Source organism: Pipra filicauda, unplaced genomic scaffold, assembly GCF_003945595.2.
Source record: "Pipra filicauda isolate LSUMZ 115617 unplaced genomic scaffold, ASM394559v2 scaffold429_size647294_pilon, whole genome shotgun sequence".
Lineage (NCBI taxonomy): Eukaryota > Metazoa > Chordata > Aves > Passeriformes > Pipridae > Pipra > Pipra filicauda.
Genome location: NW_024104564.1, coordinates 209,688 through 230,998, shown reverse-complemented (window position 1 = coordinate 230,998; position 21,311 = coordinate 209,688). Strand labels below are relative to the sequence as shown.

General features: G+C 40.3%; 1 long non-coding RNA gene across 2 annotated transcripts; it reads right to left on the bottom strand.

Moving 5' to 3' along the window:
• Nucleotides 1-886: 886 nt before the first annotated feature.
• Nucleotides 887-21,084, bottom strand: LOC114004311. 2 transcript variants are annotated; one of them, XR_005565136.1, is made up of 4 exons: nt 21,014-21,084; nt 19,654-19,759; nt 3,573-3,714; nt 887-2,084 (listed from the first exon to the last, which is right to left on the bottom strand). It is a non-coding gene; the product is annotated as an uncharacterized LOC114004311 (long non-coding RNA). The 2 variants fall into 2 exon arrangements; XR_005565135.1 differs by lacking the exon at nt 3,573-3,714.
• Between the last annotated feature and the right edge of the window lie 227 nt (nt 21,085-21,311).

Sequence of the window (21,311 nt, the reverse complement as noted above, 5' to 3'; positions counted from 1 at the left end):
TTCTTTATGTGTATCAGTATTAACTCAGATTCTCATTCACTACAGATCTGTAAGACACAGACACTTCCCACATTCCTCTCCTGTTTGTGAGACATTGAGAAGAAAGACATGGAAGTGGCACATAAATTCCAGTAAATCTTTTGATCTCTGTAGCTGAAACATAAAGGGGCACCTCAGTGAAAGTACTCCTATAGGGCAAATATAACTGAGGTTATATCCCAGAAATAAATCCCAAAGCAACACTACATGTAACAAACATGATACAGCTTATGAGCTTTTAAATTCAGAAAGGAGTGATAACTGCCCTGTGCTGGAGGATTTCTTCTTGTTAGAAGACAAGATAGCTGCTATCACTGCAATGAAAAAACTAAGAATTAATAAAAAACCCCAAACAACAACTAACAATAAAGTATCTTTTACCTAAACATCATTACACAAGTAAATTCTTACTTCTTCTCTTCACAAACCCTCTTACTCATGCATGTTCCTCTTTATAATATAAGAAGTTCACACTACAGGAAGAAAAAAAATGCCATGTGTAATGCTACGTGTAAAAGCAAACAGCAGTAGTAGAAAACATACTAAAGCTTCACTTACTGCTCTCTAGCACACAGACATTGTAGCAACTTCTCAGATACTCTCCTTCCCAAACAAATACTGCATGCAGGACTAGAGTTTCTGAAAGAAAATCTGTTGTTCATGTATGATGGAGATTTCTGAACACCTTTTTCTTTACAATGACACTGTCCCTCTCTTTCACTTTTCTTAGTTGATAACTTGCAAACATGGATCTTTTATATTAATTTCATTCGTTTCTGACTTTTTAATGCAAAATCAGATACTATTGTGCTTGAGCTGTAGAAACAAATCAGACTCATTCACTTCATTTGGGCAACAACAATTTTATTTCTTGAGGTGCTACATCCAAACTTAGCAGCCTGTGTTTTCAGGTAATCCATTAACCCAGAAATGGCAATCCTGCATCTAGGCTCTCTTTTCCTGTGTCATCCCTTTGATCCCTCACTGAATATATGATTTGTCATTCTTTGTACTAAAGTAACGAGTAGCTTAGAAATCTACTTCAAAATAGATAAAAAGCCCACTGCAGCCAGGTGTTTCTCCTCCTGAGAAACACCTGGCCAATTTTATACTGTTCACTCCCTCTCTTCAAGAACTAGTTCACTTTTCTTATTTATCAGCCAGGGACCATGACTGGTGGCACAAAACATGCAGGACAGGAATTAAACTTCCCAATTTGCAATGACCTTTATATAAAGGGAAAGTAAGAGCTGTTTTCCCAGGAGGTAGAGTGCACTTGCAGTTCCCATTTTAAAGTCACTTTGTCTTCTTTGAAAAGAAAGTCCATTAAGTCCAATGCACATATTCATACTGTTTTGAGATTTGCTGTTCTTAGTGGCACATAGTGCCAGTTCAGATTTGGACTCACTTGAAGAACACAAATTGCAATCCCAAATTGTAATATTTTCACATTTTTTTAGTGCACACCTGAAATTTAAATTACTTACTGGCAAATTGGGGGTTAATTATTCATTATTTTAAATTATTCATTTTTAGCACAACCCCTGCATACCACCCACAGGGCGTTGTTTATTTTTCTTTTTATATAAAGTAATTTTACAAATACTAAGGGACTGTAAAGCTAGAAAAGCCCTCCTACATTGCCAAATCCAAACAGCTATTAGCAAACATCCATCTGTGTTGCTGTCCTCATTTTCACATACTTCCACTATAAAATTTTCTTGGGAGGATTAAAATTCTATTTTGTCTTGCAGAAAGGGCAGGGCTGAAAGAGAGCTATGCCCATCAGCATCTCAGATGTAGTTAGCAAGCCAGAACCTCATTGCCTCAATAATCTGGTGTTTTTAGGAGACTTTCTTTGACAGAGCTGAGCCATCTGCTTTGCTACCCATTGAGACTTCTCCAGGGGCAGCTGTAAGGGACTGTCCTCCAGGCACACCTCCTGTGCTGACCTCTCTCAAGATGGTGTTTCACAGTGTTGAAACTGCCTGGGAGCTTCCATATTTTTTTCTTAGATCGTGTAAAAAAAGGGTTCAAAGCATTATCTAGGAAAAAAAAGAAAAAAGGAAATTAGTCTCTCTTTTTCAATTTTATGCTGAAATTCAAGCTACTGCAAGCCATATGGCTACTCTTCTACTGCTCCAGGGATCATTAAAACAGGGTGCCAGCAGAAGTGGATCAACAAGCTTGACTGTCTGGAAGGAAAACAGGAGGCAAATGTCTCTGTGAAAGTTTAACTCTAGCACTGCTTTCTACTGTGACAGAATTGTTCTGGAGATAGAGATGTATCCCTTCAGTACTTCCACACAGGCCCTATCACCTTCATTCTCCAAGCAAGAGACTGAAGAAAAGATTTTTTGAGGTATTTATGTGGTGTTTACTTTGTTGTTGTTGTTGCTTACTCTCAAATTTTTCTCTTTGGATCAAAATTATTTGCAAGCCTTTTATTTACCAACAGTCTCTACAGGACAGACAGCAAGTTGCAAATCCCTCATCATCTTCTCTTCCCTTCACCATTCCAGTAGCCCAGTGGTTGGGACACCCTCCTGAAGCCAGAAATACACCTGTCCTCTCCCTGGTTTCCACTTCCAACATCCCAGATGAGTATGAGAGCCACTACTAATCTTTCTACTTAACTCCAGTCTGTGCTTGAAATCTCACAGCACAGCCTGCCCTCCCACCCCTGCTGCCACAAATCCAAATCTTCTGAGCAATATAAAAGCCACCTGCATGCTAAATATATGAAGTAATTAAAGCAAGATAAATGAAACAGGAAGGTTTTCATGTCCTTTGGCCTGGACAGTCTGGAATGAGGCATCCCACTTTTTCAGGTGAGTGATGGAAGTGACACACTGTTATTTAAAAGGCCACGCATCTTGAGTGAAGTGGGAATCAATTATTGCTTATATGTTAATATAATTAACCCTAAGCAATACCAAGGTCTGGAGGTGGGGTGTGTGTACATGTTTGCTTCCAGTACTGACTTTACATTTTGGATATTGTTTTGTGGTAGATTTTGTTAAAAGGGTGATGACTTGATTCAAACTTTTCACAGCCACTGAGATGTGGAAAGCAAACAAGATTCTACTCATAGAAACTAGGTCTTTACAGTGATGTTTCAGTGGTCACTAATTGTGGCAGGAATAACAAAACCCAAATGGAAATGGGTTTATGTTAAGTATCATATTAATACAATATCAATACATGAGCTCTGCTTTCTGTTCTCAGAAAAACAGGGTCCTGCATTAGGTCTACTTTACAGAAGTCAAGACTGTAGGGACAGACATATCCAGAGCAAATTCTCTGTAATTCTGATAAAGCCAAGACTCTTCTGACTGAACTGTCTCATGGCTCTGGGTCTCTTAAAGACACAAGGTGGCACAACAGAGTATAGTCAATGCACAAACATCAACCATCAAGAACAGCATCCAATTCCTGGAACAAGTTATCAGGGAAATACAGCAACATGGATTTTAAATGTCATTCACATCTAGATCACCTGCTCAGACAGAAGTACAACTGTATGGAATTACCTCATTTCCTTCTTTTCCTGCTCATCCTCTGATCCAAGCAAGCAAGCTGTTTCCAGCCAAGCACGGCCCCAATATTCTTGCTTCAGTTTGGCAACTAAGTCTCCTAAGGAAGCTTCTCAGGTTTCTTTGCTTTGTTTGTTTTCTGTAATTGAGGTTTTGTTGTGGTGATTTTTTTGTTTGTTTTGTTTTCAAGGGAGAGAGAAGCAATTATTTTAAATGCTAAACAATTACTTAAAAAAATTTCTATATTCCATTCAATATTTGCCATACAATGTTTGTCTCGTAACACCCAGGAGCTTTAACGACAGACATATAAGAGGTGCTCTTGGCACAGTGTCTGGCCCTTGGCAATCATCTTCCTTTGCTGCCAGTGGCAGAGACTGAAGCCTGAAATCTGGACTCACTCAGGACTTGGCAGTCTCCAGGTGGAAACACAACCCACCATCTGCCATACCAAGGCCCTAACAGATTATGCTGTTACCTTTCTCTCTGCTGGTGTCCACCAGCAGCCTGAATGGATTAATTGCCTTTGTGTTCCTTATAAAGGAAGGCAGCACAAATTATTCAGGCTGTTGTAATGATCTTCACCTGCTCTGCACTCATGTAGGGGCTTGGTTTGTGTTCATATCATCCTACTGGATAAGATTGTGAGTATTTGTGTGGCTGCAAGCACATGTGCTCAACATTTTTTATAGAACAAATACTCAGCACAGAAGCAATTACTCAAGGGCTTTATGCTGGTTTTGCCATCAGGCTTTTGTAGCATTTGTACAGCTTTTTTGTCTTTACCACCATATTTAATTCCAGGTAGATGTTACTAGCAGGTTATTTGGTAAGTCCTTTGGCAGTGCTTGGGTGAAATTGGTTTATGTTTCCTAAACAAGGTCAACAAGACTTGTCAGCAGGATGAGTTATAGGAGTTGCTCAACTTGGTGGGAGATGCCCCAAAAAATAATCAATTCCCCAGCTGTTTGGGTTTGGTTTTAATGTGGTTATGCTGATGAGTTTCTAATACAGTACAGGCAGTATTGCTTTTAGGAAGATGAGATAGTTCGAGGGATAAGGAGGAAGATTCACTTTAAGCTATCAGAGTTAAAGCAATGTTCCTGCTTGTCTCTTCTGCTGCCCCCCAATAGGGCAAACTCAAATTGATGCAAATACTCCTACATCAACACAAGGTAATATAGAAAGTGAAATGAGCTATTACAGTAGAATGCATATTTTCTATGTTTTTACCTGCAGCTGCATTTATGGCTTTTACTGACGTAGTTAAGTCAGCTAGTTACAAAAAAAATTTTAAATCTACCAGCTGACATAGTTATGCCACTAAATCCTTCCAGTCACAAAGCTGAACCCAGAAATAAGCTGTAAGAGAACTGAGCATTAATGGTGTTCCTAAGTCAATTATTCTGTAGCTTTTCAGTTGGCACTGGCAAATACAAAGCTCTGGTTTTGGTGATGGAGCAGATCATCCTGAGTGCAATCACACAGCACCTTCAGGATGGACAAGGGATTAGACCCAGTCAGCACGGGTTTAGGAGGGGCAGGTCCTGTCTGACCAACCTGATCTCTTTTTACGATCAGGTGACCCACCTGGTGGATGAGGGGAAGGCTGTGGATGTGGTCTATCTAGACTTCAGCAAGGCCTTTGACACTGTCTCCCATAATATACTCCTGGAAAAGCTGGTAGCCCATGGCTTGGACAAGTGTACCCTCTCCTGGATTAGGAGCTGGTTGGAGGGTCGGGCCCAGAGAGTGCTGGTGAATGGAGCTGCATCCAGCTGGCAGCCGGTCACCAGTGGTGTTTCCCAGGGGTCTGTGTTGGGTCCAGTCCTGTTTAACATCTTTATTGATGATTTAGATGAGGGGATTGAGTCCATCATCAGCAAATTTGCAGATGACACCAAACTGGGAGGGAGTGTCGACCTGCTGGAAGGCAGGAGGGCTCTGCAGAGGGATCTGGATAGACTTGAGAGATGGGCTGATTCCAATGGGATGAAGTTCAATAAAGCCAAGTGCCGGGTCCTGCACTTTGGCCACAACAACCCTATGCAGTGCTACAGGCTGGGCACAGAGTGGCTGGAAAGCAGCCAGGCAGAAAGGGACCTGGGGGTACTAATTGACAGGAAGCTCAACATGAGCCAACAGTGTGCCCAGGTGGCCAAGAAGGCCAATGGGATCTTGTCCTGTATCAAAAATAGCGTGGCCAGCAGGAGCAGGGACGTGATCCTTCCCCTGTACTCTGCGTTGGTGAGGCCACACCTTGAGTATTGTGTTCAGTTCTGGGCCCCTCAGTTCAGAAAGGATATTGAGGGGCTGGAGCGGGTCCAGAGAAGAGCAACAAGGCTGGTGAAGGGACTGGAGCATAAGTCCTATGGGGAGAGGCTGAGGGAGCTGGGGTTGTTTAGCCTGGAGAAGAGGAGGCTCAGAGGTGACCTCATCGCCGTCTATAACTACCTGAAGGGAAGTTCTAGCCAGGTGGGGGTTGGTCTCTTCTCTCGGGCACTCAGCAATAGGACAAGGGGGCACGGGCTTAAGCTCCGCCAGGGGAAATTTAGGTTGGATATCAGGAGAAAATTCTTTACAGAGAGAGTAATCAGGCATTGGAATGGGCTGCCCAGAGAGGTGGTGGATTCACCATCCCTGGAGATTTTTAAACGCAGATTGGACGTGGCACTGAGGGCCATGATCTAGTAAATGGACTGGATTTGGACCAAGGGTTGGACTCGATGATCTCGGAGGTCTTTTCCAACCCAATCGATTCTATGATTCTATGATTCTATATTGTTCTGACCTCAGCCTTCATAGACACTGACAACTACCCATGTCAACCAAAGTCTGCAACTGAGAGCTGATGCTGGCTTGTTCTGAGGAGACAGGTCTGCATCAATATGGAACTCCCCTGGTGCCAGAGAACTAAACATCACCCCAGTTGGTTCTATTTCATCCATAACAAGACATCCTCACTTCAGAAAAACACTATCTGTGCTGCAAAAGCCAGGCAAACAGCTTCCCAATAAATCCAAACCCTCAATGGACAAGAATGGAGACAGTCTTTTGCAGTACTTAGCCTGCAGCGGAGCCAACATGCTCTACTGAATGAAGCTTTGTGGAGACAGAAAGGCTCCTTCAGTCAGGTTGAAAGGAACCTCAGGAGGTCCATGTGAACCTGAGAAGCAGCAAATCAATACCCCATTACAGCCAGCACATCACCTGCTGCTTTGTGTACATATTGCTAATTCAATTAAATTGGATTAAAAATATTTTCCAAGAACTTGACTGTGAGGGACTTCACCAGTTATGACTTTTGTAACTGAATTGCAGTGTTCGTAAAATCTCACTGCAGGAATTCAACTGCTCCAGCCTGATACAGTAACAAACCACAAACAGGAAAGGGCAAGTTATGACCACTGGCAAGAAGTTTATAAGATGGACTTCAGTGAACACAAGAGAAACAGACATGAGGAGCAGCAGCCAGCAGATGAAGGCACCGTTTCAAATAATGTTCAATTTGTCCAAGGCCTCTCAAACCTTGTTCAGCACCAGCCAAAGACAAAATATCTTCCCTCCTAATACCAACCTGGGCACTGGGCAGTCTTATGTAAAAGACATGGCACTGCTCCCTTTGAAGCACAGCTGGTAAGTATGGATAGCACTCAGCTATCCAAGTTTTCCAGCAAATGTGTCAATGTCTTCACAGAAAGGACTTATGTTCCATGCCAGTCAGGGGATGTTTTCCCATGACAATCAAAAGGAAACCTGTACCACAGCCAATAGCTGCCTTCTTTCATTATCCTGGCAGCTCTCCCTCTTACCTACAGGCCTGTGTCTTTGTTAGGTTCATTTGCTCTGTGTGCAGTAGGAACCTCATCTGTTGTATCAAGAGAACAGCTACCTCTGTTTTGCCCTTGGCAGCCAAGATACTGAACCTCCCCAGGGGCTCCTTTTTATCTTCTCTCCTCCCCAGGCAGCTACAGCAGTTTGCTATCCATTCAAAATGGATGAGTGGCTCTCCTGGTTTAGATTTTACCTTTGTATTATTTTCTCTCTTTTGGGACCATGATCTTAAGGTTGTTTGCTGAAGACAAAACTCTTAGCAAGTCCAAACTGCCTCCCTTTGTTTCTGACCATTTGTAGTGGTTTGGACCTTGGTTTCCCCAGAGGCTAAGAGAAGTGGTAGACCCCAAGGGGTGGAAACCCCTGGAAGTTTTGAAGTTCTGCCCAATGGGCGCTCCTGCAGAAATGTAAACATATCACAACCAGACCGGAAAAGAAGAGTTGTAGTTTGGTGGTTGTAGGAGAGGTGGCCATGTTGTAGAGCCACGAGGAAGGGGCTCTGAGCCCCTTGGCCCTCTGGGGCCTCCCAGCCCCTGGCTGGGGGCTGCAGGGACCTGGAACAGCATAAAGCTGGGCTAGGTGCCTGTAGTTATGCCGGGAGATGTTTTCTCCATGGGCGCAGAGCAGCAGCCGACACTGACCAGAGAAACGGTGGCAGAGAGTCAGGACAGATAAGGACCTGAACTGAAGGAGCAGCAGAAGCAACATGCAGCACCGCAGAGAAGACTCCTGGAAGGAGAGTCGAGGAAAGGAGAGCCAAGAGACAGAGTTCTGGGGGTAAGACTGTACCACACTCCCCCAAAACTCCCTTGAGACCCCTCTTGGAGAAGAGGGACATAGACTCCTATTATGGAGAGCAGTTTTGGACATGCAGCACCGGAGAGAGAGGAGCTGAGAAGCTCAGAGCGTCCTAGAGCTGGACCGGGACGGCCAGATGGAATGCGGGGGGAGTTGACCTTGGCTCCCCCCCCTTGCACTGCTGCCACGGTGGCAGCCTGAGAAACAGGGCACAGAGGCCCTGCAAGAGATACCAGACCGTCACGAAGACCCCCCTGTGTCTTCGTGATATGACGTGGTGAAACGACCTTGTCTGGGGTTACGAAGCCCACGGAAGACCCCTCGGTTGTGAGGCGATGGGGCCGAGAGAGGCTTGGATACCTCCCTCGTGAGAGCTGGCAGAAAGCCAGCTATCAGCTGCTGCATGCATGAGAAGAAGAAACCTGCTGCCTCAGAAGATGCTGCTGTTCAGAGACTGGAAGGGATCTGTCCTTCTTTCCCTCCTGGACTTTTATTTGGAGGAGAGAAGAGATCTGATCCATTGTAAATACATATGTCATGGTAGAGATAGTTTGTGATCATGTGTATAATGTGATATGGTATTTATTTGTACAGTCATTGTAATATATTCCCTTTTCCCCACTTTGGGTCTGGTGTGTTTTGTCTGGAAAAACCCATCTCACATTAGGTTGAGATGTGGGAGGGGGAATGGAGCTAGGGAATTGGATTTTGGGACTATCTCAAACCATGACACCATTTAATTCTGGCCTGGTTTTTTTAGCTCATTTGGTTCTCCCCAAGTCAAACAGTTGTTTGCATTTATAATTCCCATAACCAGGCTCTCTTTTTCCCAGCTGACTGCTCATACACAGTGCCATTGCTCTGGACCTGTCTTTCACTAAATTATTTTTCCAGGACATCCAAAATCATATAGCTTTCAATATGGCCATCAACTCTCAAGTAGCCAAAATTTCTGACTTTCAAACACCTAGATTAGTCTCAGGAGCAAAATCCAACACCTCCTTTAAGTAGCCACTTCTTCAGCAAGGACAACTGCATCAAGCATATGACAAATAGCTGGGAAAGAGGAACCCCTTGCATGTAGTAGAGTTTAATTCACCTTCATTCACAAGTCAGCATTCAATGCAGGAGGGCAAAACAGAGACAGTTTAAATTTTCAGTATTATAATACTGGCACAAGAACATTGTGTTTTTGCTGCATCCCATCTAACTTTTATCAGTGTTTCAGTTAGGCAATTTTGCTTCCTTTTCTGCTTATTCTAGTGCTTTCTACCTTAAGTAGCATCATTAGTTAATGATCATCTAGTTAATAATCATCCAGTTAAACTAGACATACTGCACTATGAAGACAAGCTAGTTTTAAGATTATATAGCAAAGGGACAGGATCCTTTTCCATAGCTGCTTCCTATGTCACCTCCTATGATCTTTACTCATTGTAAATACCATTGTCTTAATTTTCTACTTCTCAGGTACAGAGAAACGAAATATATTGCAAACCTACCAGTAAGGGAAAGACATCATTTTCCTCCAGAAGATACACCCAGAAGTTATGTCAACATATGTTTAACCTAAAGGTTTTAACTGCAATAGAAATGAAGGCATGGAACAAGCACCACACTTAGTGCTCTGATCTTAACAAATTTATTTCTCATGTATTAAATTACCCATAAGTGCTGATGAAAGCAAAATGATCATTCTGGAGCACAGGAAATAAAATGCAAATTAAAAGCATCAGTGCAGCAGCACACCTGGAAGTGTGTAAGAATGTGATTCAGCAACAGATTAATGAAACATATCTCAGAAACATTAGTGTAATATCTGCAAAAAACCTGGCAGATTAATTATGGCATAAGCTTAATCTAATTACAAAAATCTCAGAAATGTTTGACTCAGCAACTCCTTAATGGAAATATAATACAACCATGTCCACCAAACAAAATTCCTGGTAAATCTGCATATGGAGGAAAAGATTTCAATTAAACTTCACAGATACATGATTTTAAGTCTAAACTTCCTCGTACACTGGTCACTGCACAATAGTTAGAGATCTATAAAAATGAAGCACGGTTGGCATATAACACCATCTCATCTTTCCAGCAATAGCAGTGTGCACATATGTGTCACATAGTAAAAGAATATTAAGTAGACCTGATGTGACTGATAACAAATGAGGTTGTGAGCTAACATATGGCCTGGAAGCTTTAGAAATTTCTGTTTCTAAAAGCAGGATTAATAGAGCTTACAAAGGCTCCCTGAAAGAAAGGAGCTTTACTGGCTCATTTAGTATCAAACAGTCACCCAAATAAAAACACAGGCAACCTTCACAAGGTCATTAGTCTCAGGAATATGAATGAAGTTAGCACTGTCAAATCTTAGAACAGCTATTCCTCTTCTTCCTCTATTTCTTTGGCCTTACAGTGGACCACAGTGTGAAGATCTGCACAGATCAGAGATGTAAAGACTCAGCTGTGGATGGTTTTGGAGACGAGAGGGGCAGCTAGTCTGAACATAATAGGGAGGACCTGGTGAAGGGAGTGGCAAAACTAGCTGGGAAAGAAGCAAAGAGTATATAATTACCCACCCTCTCACTAATGCATCACAGAACCTTTACTGAAAGGTTATTCCAAACCAACCTCAGTCTAAGAACTGAAAAATTCCCTAAGAACATTAAGTGAAAAGTAACTGTAAACCAGTAAGAAATTAAACTTCAAGAATGCACTCAAGGACTCTCCCTGCAGAAATAGCTTTAAAACATCACTTGAAGGACACAGAAAGAGTGCAAAAATCACATTAATTACATTCCCAGGTGATACTTTAAACGACGGTAGTATTTGTAGCTTAAAAATAATAATAAATATGATCTAAGACAGTGGTAGAGAACAAATTTAAAATAAGCTTGCAATTAAGCAGTCATTAACACAAAGAGAAAAAGTAGGAGCTTCCTACCCCACACAACTCAGGAAGCAGTAGCTGGACAAGCCCTGAGCACCCCAGTACTGCTTGTGAAGGTACAGCACTCCTGAGCTGTTTAAGAGACACTGGTGATGCAGGCGTAAGACACTACATTGAATTTTGGGTCCTTCTGTATAGGAGATCTGAAATACGTAGAAAAAAAGTCCCAAAAACCAGAAGCCCAGTGTGCCATTAACAAGGGCTTGAAAAGACAATTTAGAAGAAAATCGAAAATAAAGTAAACCTGTTGGGTTATATGACAGCTGTTCACCAGTAGAGCACTGAAAAAGGAAAAGGCTGCAATGAATCAAGATCAATTAAATGAAATAAAAGCAAAGGAAAAAAACCCACAAGATTAGCACTGAGAAATTTGTAACAGCAAGCTGCAGAGAAGTCTGTCAGTAGAAATGGTGCAGACCCCCTCAAGGAACTCTTCTTAAAAAGAAAATCCCCATGCCTGAGGAGTGTATAACAGAAAATAATGTAGTGCTGTTGAGGGCTGAGATACATGATCTCTCGTGTTTTGCTGTGCCAAGCTCCTGGCACTTACACTCCCAAACTAACAAACATGAAGGATGCAGCTAGCAGTCAAAAATCCAGTGTCTTAAGGGAGTGTTTGCAACATAAGATCACAAACAGATGCACAATGACCACCTGATCTGCCTTTTACCATGGGTTGTTGGAAGAAAAAAGGGATGTACCAATCATTTCTGTTGTCTGGGGGAAATAGAGTTGGGGGGGGAAGCAGCAGGCCCATTGAGCCCCTAGAAGTTGAATCCTTAGAGGAGTACAGTATACTGGATTGTATAAGACCGTTCCCATGAGAAGCAGAGAAGCTAATTAACCATTCCCATGAGCAGTACAGCCTTGAGAAGCGGGGAGTTAATTGGCAAGTTGATAAGTAGATTTAGGGAGGATAGAGATGTGCAAGGACAAAAATGTTGGGTGGACAAATATGTTCATGGTGCAGGTGCATGATAATAGTATTTTGTAGAAATTATATTATTTACAAAAAAGTGTGTGAAAAAATGTGGGCTAGCTTTCCTAATAAAGGATGCTGCTGTGCAGAGGCCGCAGACAGCACTTGTCTCAACTTTTTGTGCAGTGTGTGTATGTGTCTGTGTGTGCTTTTCTATATTGGCCAAACCTAACAACTACGACAACTACCTCGTGACATGGAGTCATCAGGGGTAAGTCATGACCAATTTCTTGCATCCACTCCTCAGGCCATTGGTGCAGATCAGAAACTCAGTTAGACTGGACTTTCACCCACCACTGCAAATGTCATTTGTCCTAGAGAAAGGATACACCAAGCTGAGAAATCCAGTCACACCCAAGAGACTGAAGAGAAAAATTACGTGACTGCTTCAAACAAAAATGCAAGCTAATATTATCTGGTTTCTAACTTGGAGATCAGGAGGAATATTAAATATTTTAGAGTATTACAAGACCTGTATCTCTCTGGGGGTATCCCACCTCCCACACAAGGTTGACACAGAAAAGGCTGTGGTCTTCCCAGATCTAGACAGAGAGGAGCCCAATGCACAAATAAAATATCTGCTCTGTTTTTCTCAAGAAAAAATACTTTTTTTTTTGAGCAGATTGTCTCTACATAAGTAATATTTTAAATGCACCTATTTTCCACTATTATTTGGCATTGCTGAAACACCAGTGCCTCACAATCAAAGCTTACATCAAAGGAAAACCTTCACCTTGAAACAAAATAGATGTCATTTGGCTATACTGCGAAGAATATGAAAAAAAAAATTGCTGAATGCCAAACATCTTATACAAAAATAAAATGCATTTTTCCCCATGAACATTCAGGTAATCACAGAAGCAAGAAAACAGTGCCACAAGGGACATCATTAGGTCAGTTAGTCTGTCCTCCTTCTTCAAAGTAAAAATCAACTATTCTAAAATACGGAAACTGTAAGTTAGCTTAGATTTTAATGTGCAGGTGCCTATCACTATTTTTCATGCTGTGGTGACAAAGAGAAGAGGACCAGAACGGATTGAATCCACATCTCAAAACAACAACAAATAAAATATTTTTCTCTTGCTTGAGACTGGAATGCAAAATCCTTCAAATTACTGTAGTGAAGTCTAAGGGATGTACAAAAAATGGAGTACCGTCTAATGAAAGAAAGGGGACATTGTGAAATGAGTGATTTGTTGGATGCTGTAAGCAACAGTGGCCAGGAATCCTTTTCAGAAGCAGTCAGAAAAGCTTACAATGCCTCATAAATCTAAAGATGGCGGAGGGAAATAGAGAGAGATATAAAGTAAAGCAAACACTTTAATAATAGGGGATCTCCCTCGTATGAGGGAAAGAGATAAACTTTACCCAGCAGTGCCAAACAACAGGATTTTTAGGCTTTTTTGCTCAAACATAAGAAAGTTGATGCAAGAAGCTATCAGTTTTATCTGATATGTTGAGAAAATCCATATTCACAGCAGTTCTGCAACCAAAGGGTGCATCTCATTTCCTGCTGCCACAGTCCTGGAGCTGGGGAGGAGTGTGATCTACACTTGGATGTTCATGGATCCCAATCTCATTGTAAAATCTGAAGCCTTCTCCCTGGCTAAGGAACAATTCTCCCTGGCCTTACACACTGACCATCTGCAGTGGAACCCTTCCCAGGCTTTGAGACTCCCTTTTGCAAGATGACCTAGAAAGGAACATACGAAAAAAATGAAGGTGTACATACTTTTATTTCAGCAAGTCAAAGGTATAAAGAGGATGGGGAGATGACACCAGTGAAGTTCACAGAATTCTTTCATGTCTAATGATGGCCACATGTGAAGCACTAAAGTGGTGCTATTTTAGACATCAGAAAAGCTGTGAGGCCATGTCAAAAGGCCTAATTCACATTCCAATGCAGCTGAAAGGAATGTGAGCCTCATCATACATGTTTTAGTCTAGGTGCTCTCACTTTTCCTCTCTTTATACATAGCCGTGTATATCATGGCACATAGGTATGGTTTTGTACTGCACCTCTCACATGTGTACCTCTCACTGGCCTATGGAAAATGTATAGTAAGAAATAACTTCACTCATTGATAACAGAGTTGTTTTTAATGTTCTATCTCAGTAGGCAGCAAAACCACAGATCTTCTGGCAAATATTAAAACAAAGATCGTATTTTAAAGTAATAATACATGCAGCCTCTTTTTCCAATTATAAACACGAGGACACAGTTTATTCTACTCTCCCAAACATGTTTTCTTAAGAATAATTTCCTTTATACTTTGGCATTTCATTGCCACTACCTCTGGACATTTATCATTTTTGGGACTAATGGCAGTCAGCAGGCCTGTAACAAACATTTAAATGTATCTGTATTGAGGAAGAACTATACAATATATATGAAAATTTTGAGTTTTTTCCTTACTGTAAAATACAAATATACAGGAATCCAGTTAACTATTGGTTATACATCCATGCCCTAAATACAATGACAAAAGTGACACATGAATTTTTAGCTAAAATAATTAAATAATTATACCAGGATTTCAGTAATTTTTAGTTCTAACATTCAACAAATGTCAAATTCAATGAAAGCTGATTTCAATGTGAGACTACCTTGATGCAAAAAGAAAAACCTCCAAGGGTTAGTGCACCTGATTAAATAAAAACTGAATTGAATAAACTCAGAATGTACAATGAAAGGGATATGAATAAAAAAAGGGCATGCTGGATGAGAGTAAATTAAGCAAGCATGGAGAAAAAAGTACCACTCTGCTCACTTTCTCAGTCTGACTAGAGACCTGGAGAGAATTTTGAACATGCTCAGAGAATGCTGTTGCTCTGAGGTTCACTGAGCTGTACAACTGAGTGAGCTCAGTGTTCGTGGAGGGTCCTGGACATGCAGGATTTGAGAGTAAAATCTTCTTCAGTCAGTTCACGGTCAAAGTTACAGAAACTTCCAGTGACCCATTTGCCACACATCATGCCACTGCATCACTATCATACAACCTCAGTTCAGTGGATACCATGATGGAGTGAAAAAAAGCTCTTTAATGCCAGTTGTCATTCAAGAATACTGAGTTACCTCTTCAAAAGAGAGTTTTCTGTTTTTATGAAGCAATGCAATTACCTAAACTAACCCCCATTGTTACACTGGAACTTTTTCAGCTGTTCAAAAATGTGACCTTTGAGACTGATGTTTCATTACATAGGAGCTATTGTAAAAAGACTACTTTTAAGCATTAATTAGCTTTAATTAAGACTAATGTGTCCTGGCTACTTATTCCTGTCCCTGTTCAGCACTTTATCACCTCCTGACTTTCACTGCTACAACCTGTTTTATACGAGGTTAATTAAAAAACCCAGGCTGAAAAACAACACTTTAGGCAGGACTTTTTTGTTTTGATCAAAGATATTTTTTTAATATATTCAGTAAGACAACCAACAAGAATCTAACTTGATTGACCTTGGCCATGTTACTTCCTAGAGACCAGAATATGCTGCCAGGAGAAGGAAATAAAATATACTAAAACCATGAGAAAAAAAATTCTGTAGCATAGAGTCACAACCTAAGATTCTCCCTCATTAAATCAGTGTCTGTCTAAACTTACTAAATATAAATTCTTCATGCTCTGGAAAACCAAGAAGAGAGATTAACTGATTTCAGGTATGAGCTGGAAGCTACAGAACATGTCTCCAGATTCTTGCCTCCACAATAGGTGGTTTCAGATGGAAAATGCCATCTGTACAGTACAATTTCCCCAAGGCCTGGAGGTCAGTTCCCAGCAAGATATGGACTCAAAGTGCCTCCAAAGTTTCGCATTTCCTTTTCTCAAGGCCTTTATCAGAATTACCTCTAGCCCAGCTCATCTTGTATCAACACTGGAAAAAAAAAAAAAAGACATTTTATGTGTCAGCTAAAGCAACTACTGATACTGCTTCTAACAGCAAATCCTTCCTTATTAAAAAAAAAAAAAGATGAAATAAAATCAGCAACAGAGCAGAGCAATGTGCTTGCTCCCTGGCCTCCCTGCTGCAGTAACAACACAAATGTTTTGCACTTTCCAAAGCGGCAATTCAATCCCACTCGCCCCTTTCTTCTGTAAGCTGCTCTCCTCCATTTTGAGTGACTCAGCTCCCTCCTGCATTTGGAGAGACTACAACCCAATTTTCTCCAGAATGAAGCAGTCACCTTATTCCAATTTCTTCAGATGCTGGTTTTAAACCAATTTTCTTTTGCCTCCTCTTTCTTTCTTTTATAAAATTGACATTCTCATGCCTTTCTTGGGCACATGCAGCGCCCTGGCACAGGCTGCTGATGGATTCAGCCTCTGGGCAGTGCATTAACTCTAGGCATGGAAGAGCCTCTGCCCTTTCCCCTCCAGCATTAACATATCCAAGGACCAATCTGAATTCCCAAATGTGTGGTTGTTCTTCTCTATTCCTTGTTTGATCTAAAAACTTATAAATACTTGATTGAATGGTAGAATTATGACATCAGCAGTCACCCAGCCAGACATCACAAATGAAGAAAATTATTTTGCACTCAGCTGTTCTGTTAAGATTCTGTACAAGATCTCTAACGCTTTGAAAAATCATAGTTCACAACTATATCATAACTCTAAATGTGACTCCTTAATGACATTTCACTCAGGAGACAAAACATTTTTTGCCAGCTGACAGTGTAATTTTTGCTATGTACATTAGACAGATTAGTTAGATTTTGGGGAATATACACAGAAAAAACTATATATAAAACACTGATAAGGAGACAGCTAAAGGGAGCCTTAGGCACTTGACACTCAGGTTATTTTCAAGCTAACAGAATTTAATATCCTCCTCAATCTAAATCTATATTCAAAGAGTCAGTCACATTTTTGTTGCAGCATCAGCATTGTTGAACATTTGCCCAAGTGTCTTTTTTTTCTTTTTCTCTTCTTATTCTTCTGCCTTGTTCTAAGCAAACATGCCTTACGATCAATAAAATCTCCATTTCACTTCATCATGAGCTCATTCCTTGTTTTAAAAGGATCTTTGTGAATAAGACGTTTTAGAGAAAAAAAAAACAACCAAAAGTGTACATTATTGCAAGGGAGAAATTAACTTGTTTTGCTATAAGACACATTTTCAAATAAAATACTTATGAAAAATCACACACTAAAGCAAATTAAAACATTGAACCACCAACCACAAACCTCATCAGCTCTGAGCACCTTAAAATTCAGAATAGCAGCACAGTATTTTTCTATTACAAAACCAAAACCAAAACCAAAACAAAACAATTCCTGAAGCCTCCTGATTTATTTTTATTTTAAAATTATGTGTGGGCATATATTTATATTTTAAACATATATATTTGAATGCATCTGTAGGCTGGCCAGTACTTTCTTATTTTACTCTTTTTGAGTGAGAGATAACATGAATCCATGACTTTGGCCCTACACTGTGAATCTCATGGGTATGTGGTGTATGTGGGGAAAAAATTTGTTAGTGACACTACAGGGTCACACAGTGAAAATCCTTCTGGATTAAGAGAAGAGAAAGGCCATTAAGAGAACAATCTTATTCCCTGGTGATGGGAGATGGGTCCATGACACAGAGCTCCAAACCAGACAAAAAATGCCTCAAAAGGCCGATTCTTTTTTGACTTCTGATAACTGGAAAATTTAAGGGGTTCATGTATCCAAATTATACTAATATATTAACATCACATCCTTTCATTTGGGGAAACTCAGGCTGTTTGAACAAATATTTAATTAAACCTCATGTGGCACAGCAGGGAAAATATTTTTAATGATATCCTGTAGTGAAAATCAAAATTTCCTGACAGTTACCTCACAGCAATGCCGAAGTTTAATACTGTGTTTTTCATAGACATAGAAGAGTTAAGTTTATCAACACTTGGAAAAATCTGACCTGTTTTAATCATATCTCACAAGATCTACAAGAAGCAAAGAGATGTCCTTAACATAACCTATATTCAAAGGTTTAGAAATACAGCTTATTAAGGAGCCAAGACTTCATCTATGTCAAAATATGGATAAGTTTAACATTAGAAGCTGAAGATAATTGCTTAGAAGTTTCATGTATGTGTCTGTTTTGGCAAATTTGTCAGTATTTAGAGATTTGGTTAGAGAATTTAGGCTTTTCCTGTGGGACAAACCAGGTGTGGGAAACTTTAGTCATAAACTGAAATGAATAAGGAGATTCTCAGTGTGGCACTTCCGTTTTACAACTGGAGACATTATATCTCTCATCCTTAGTGTCACTGCTTAATTTGCAGACTGATATAAAACGGATATTTTCAACATCTCCCTTAGGGATTTTAACATCCAGAGGAGGAGTATGCTGGGAATTGATAACCACTCCTCGGACCTTGTAGGAAATTAAGATGTGTCCTGATGGGAGGGAAATCAAGACTTTGATGTAACCAAATCATCTCAGTAAAAAACTGGTTTGGACACACCATACACTAATAAGGTATAATCCTAATTGCTCCTTCAGCAATTTTGTTAGAACATGAACAGAAACATGATGCTTATCAGGTAGCAATTAGTAAAGACATACTCTCATGGCCCAGTCTGTTACTAAAAATTATAATAATCTATTTTATCCAAGTTCAAATGGCTCCTCTATTTTCAGCTGCCAGGTAGCACACATTTTAGAAGTATCTCTACTAAAAGTAAATTAAGAATTCCTTCTTTTTAAATAGATGAAAACATTTCAGGAACCCAAGTTAAGAAACACAAATTCATGCATACACTGATATTTGACATTATTTCTAAGAGCTTAAAACATTTGTAACATTTCTTAGCAGATAACCACAGGTTAAAAAGAAAAAAAAAATTACTGCTAATAAAACAAGAATTAGCTGAATACTAAGGAAGTATCTGTTCCCTAAATTAATAAATTGCACCAAAATGTAATTTGACATCATACATAATGTCTCTGAGTATTTCTTTGACACAGATACATTCATCAAATTATAGCAGCCTTTTAATTTTTATTTTATTAAGAAGTAGGAGAAAAACTTCACCTTTGAACATGACTAATGTCACTAAAAGCAAAAATGGACAATGACTGATAGCTCAATAAGAGAGATTCTTCTCCTGCTTCATTCCCATCATCTGTATTGCAACAGCAGAAACAAATACTGAACTGTCCAGGAAAAGACGTGAGCCGTGATGTGTCAAAACAACATCAAGGCAAATGAAAAAGATAAAATTTTAATTTAATCCTTCAGGGCTTTGATTTTTTTTGGTTAGTTTGTCTTGTTTGTTTGTCTGTGGTTTGGTTTTGGTTTTTATCTTTTAAATATCCCAAATAAATTATATTCATAGAATACCAGGTTAGAAGGGGACCTAAGGATCACCCGGTCCATTCTTTCCTGGTCTGAAAAAGAAGGCCCAGCCCCCTGTCCAGCTGTCTTAAAAGTGTCCAACAGTGGAATACAGCCAGAAGATTATTCCAATTGGTGTTTGTTTTCATTGTGAAAAATTTTCCTTTTATAATTGGAATCTCACCAGTAGTAACTCGTACATGTACTCCTCATGTTTTCCCTGTGGCTCCTTGTAAAAAGGCAGTCTCCATCTTAGTCACCCTTTAAATACAGTAACTTGTCCCTTATTACTGAAAGGAAGAACAAAAGAGATCAAAATTTTAGCAGTCAGCTCTGTCTCTGCCTATTAATTCACTTTCTATTAAAAACCAGACAGCATAACTGAACCAGAACAACGCTGTAAATTTACAGAGCTGGAATTTTCAGACTTTTTACACATTATTGTTGTGTTCACAATTAGCCAAATTAATCCCAATTTTAAGGAGCTTTTAAGAGCAGCCAGGAGTAGTTGATTTATCTGTTGCTCGCTTTCCCATTTATTAACCTCGTTGTTACACTTCTGCAGTTTACTAGCAGTAAACAAATCCCATGTGAAACCCAATAAAATACTTCTTTTGTAATGCTAATGCTACTGTCTTTATAAATCTTCAATTCCAGGCACAGCATTAGGTCCTTACTGGCTGTGATTTATGAGTGGGCTGACCTGGGCCTAACCCTGTCAGCTTTAGCTATGAGACAGTCCTTAGGATTACGGGTCTCTAACCTGGCAAATTCCTGAGAGGAAAAAAAATTAACTGAGGAAGGCTCTCTCTGTCAGGTGATAAAGCCCTGTTCTTTTCAGGTTTCACTAGAGATGGGGTTATGGTCAGAATTAATTGAGGGAGACACAGGGACACCCAAAAAAAATAATCATGTGAGAAAAACCAAGAGAAACAGAATTTATAGGAGAATTACTGAATAGGAAAGAAGAAGAGGTTGAAGGGAAGCAATCAATTCCCATTTATAAGGTAGGGAGTCTAGCAAACTAATTAGCATTAAAACCAGATCAATTTTCTTACACAAAGTATTTTATGAGAATGTTACATGACAGTATACTAATTAAAACTGATTGGCCTAATTAGAGTAGCATTAATAACATAGCAGGCACTGGCAGCAGAACCACTTAGTCTGTGATGTGCTTTACAGATAAAGATATGTGAGAGTCACCTCAGATAGCCCTTGTTTTAAGGTAACATTTTGTTTTGCAGCAAGGCAACAGCATGTCTGTGATCACATGTTGGTGAATAGGAAGAAAATTGGCAAATTAGACACTATAAAAGGGAGAGACAAATTGAGAACTGAAAACAACAGTGTGTTAGAGAAACAATTAGTGAGAAATAATTATAAAGGGTGAGCCTGATTCTCCCATGCCCTGAACCTTGGGAAATAATTTACTGTGAGAGCAGCCCAGCAATGCTTCACCCAGGCTTTGCTATCAAATAAGACTTCATACAGTGCAAGGCAGGAGGGGGAAAAAAACCTGCAGAGCTCAGCAAATTCCAGACCTGGGAGTCTACAAACACTGATCAGTCTACAGGGCTTCCAGGCTTCCCTCAAGGACATTGTGGTAGTTTGGTCTAGGCCTTCCTTGGTGACCAGGAAGTGCCCAGATTTACCCAGTATTCCCTATGATTTTTACATAAGCCAGGCTATAAGAAGAAAGGAGGAAAGGCCTTTGCTCTCTTTCCTTCCAGTGGCTTGGAGGTGCAGGTTCCCTGCTGTTGAGTCTGTCCTTGTTGGGGAGCGAGGCCTGGTAAGGCCTTGCCGACCTTGGGAGGCGGAGGTTGCCGGCGATCGTTCCAG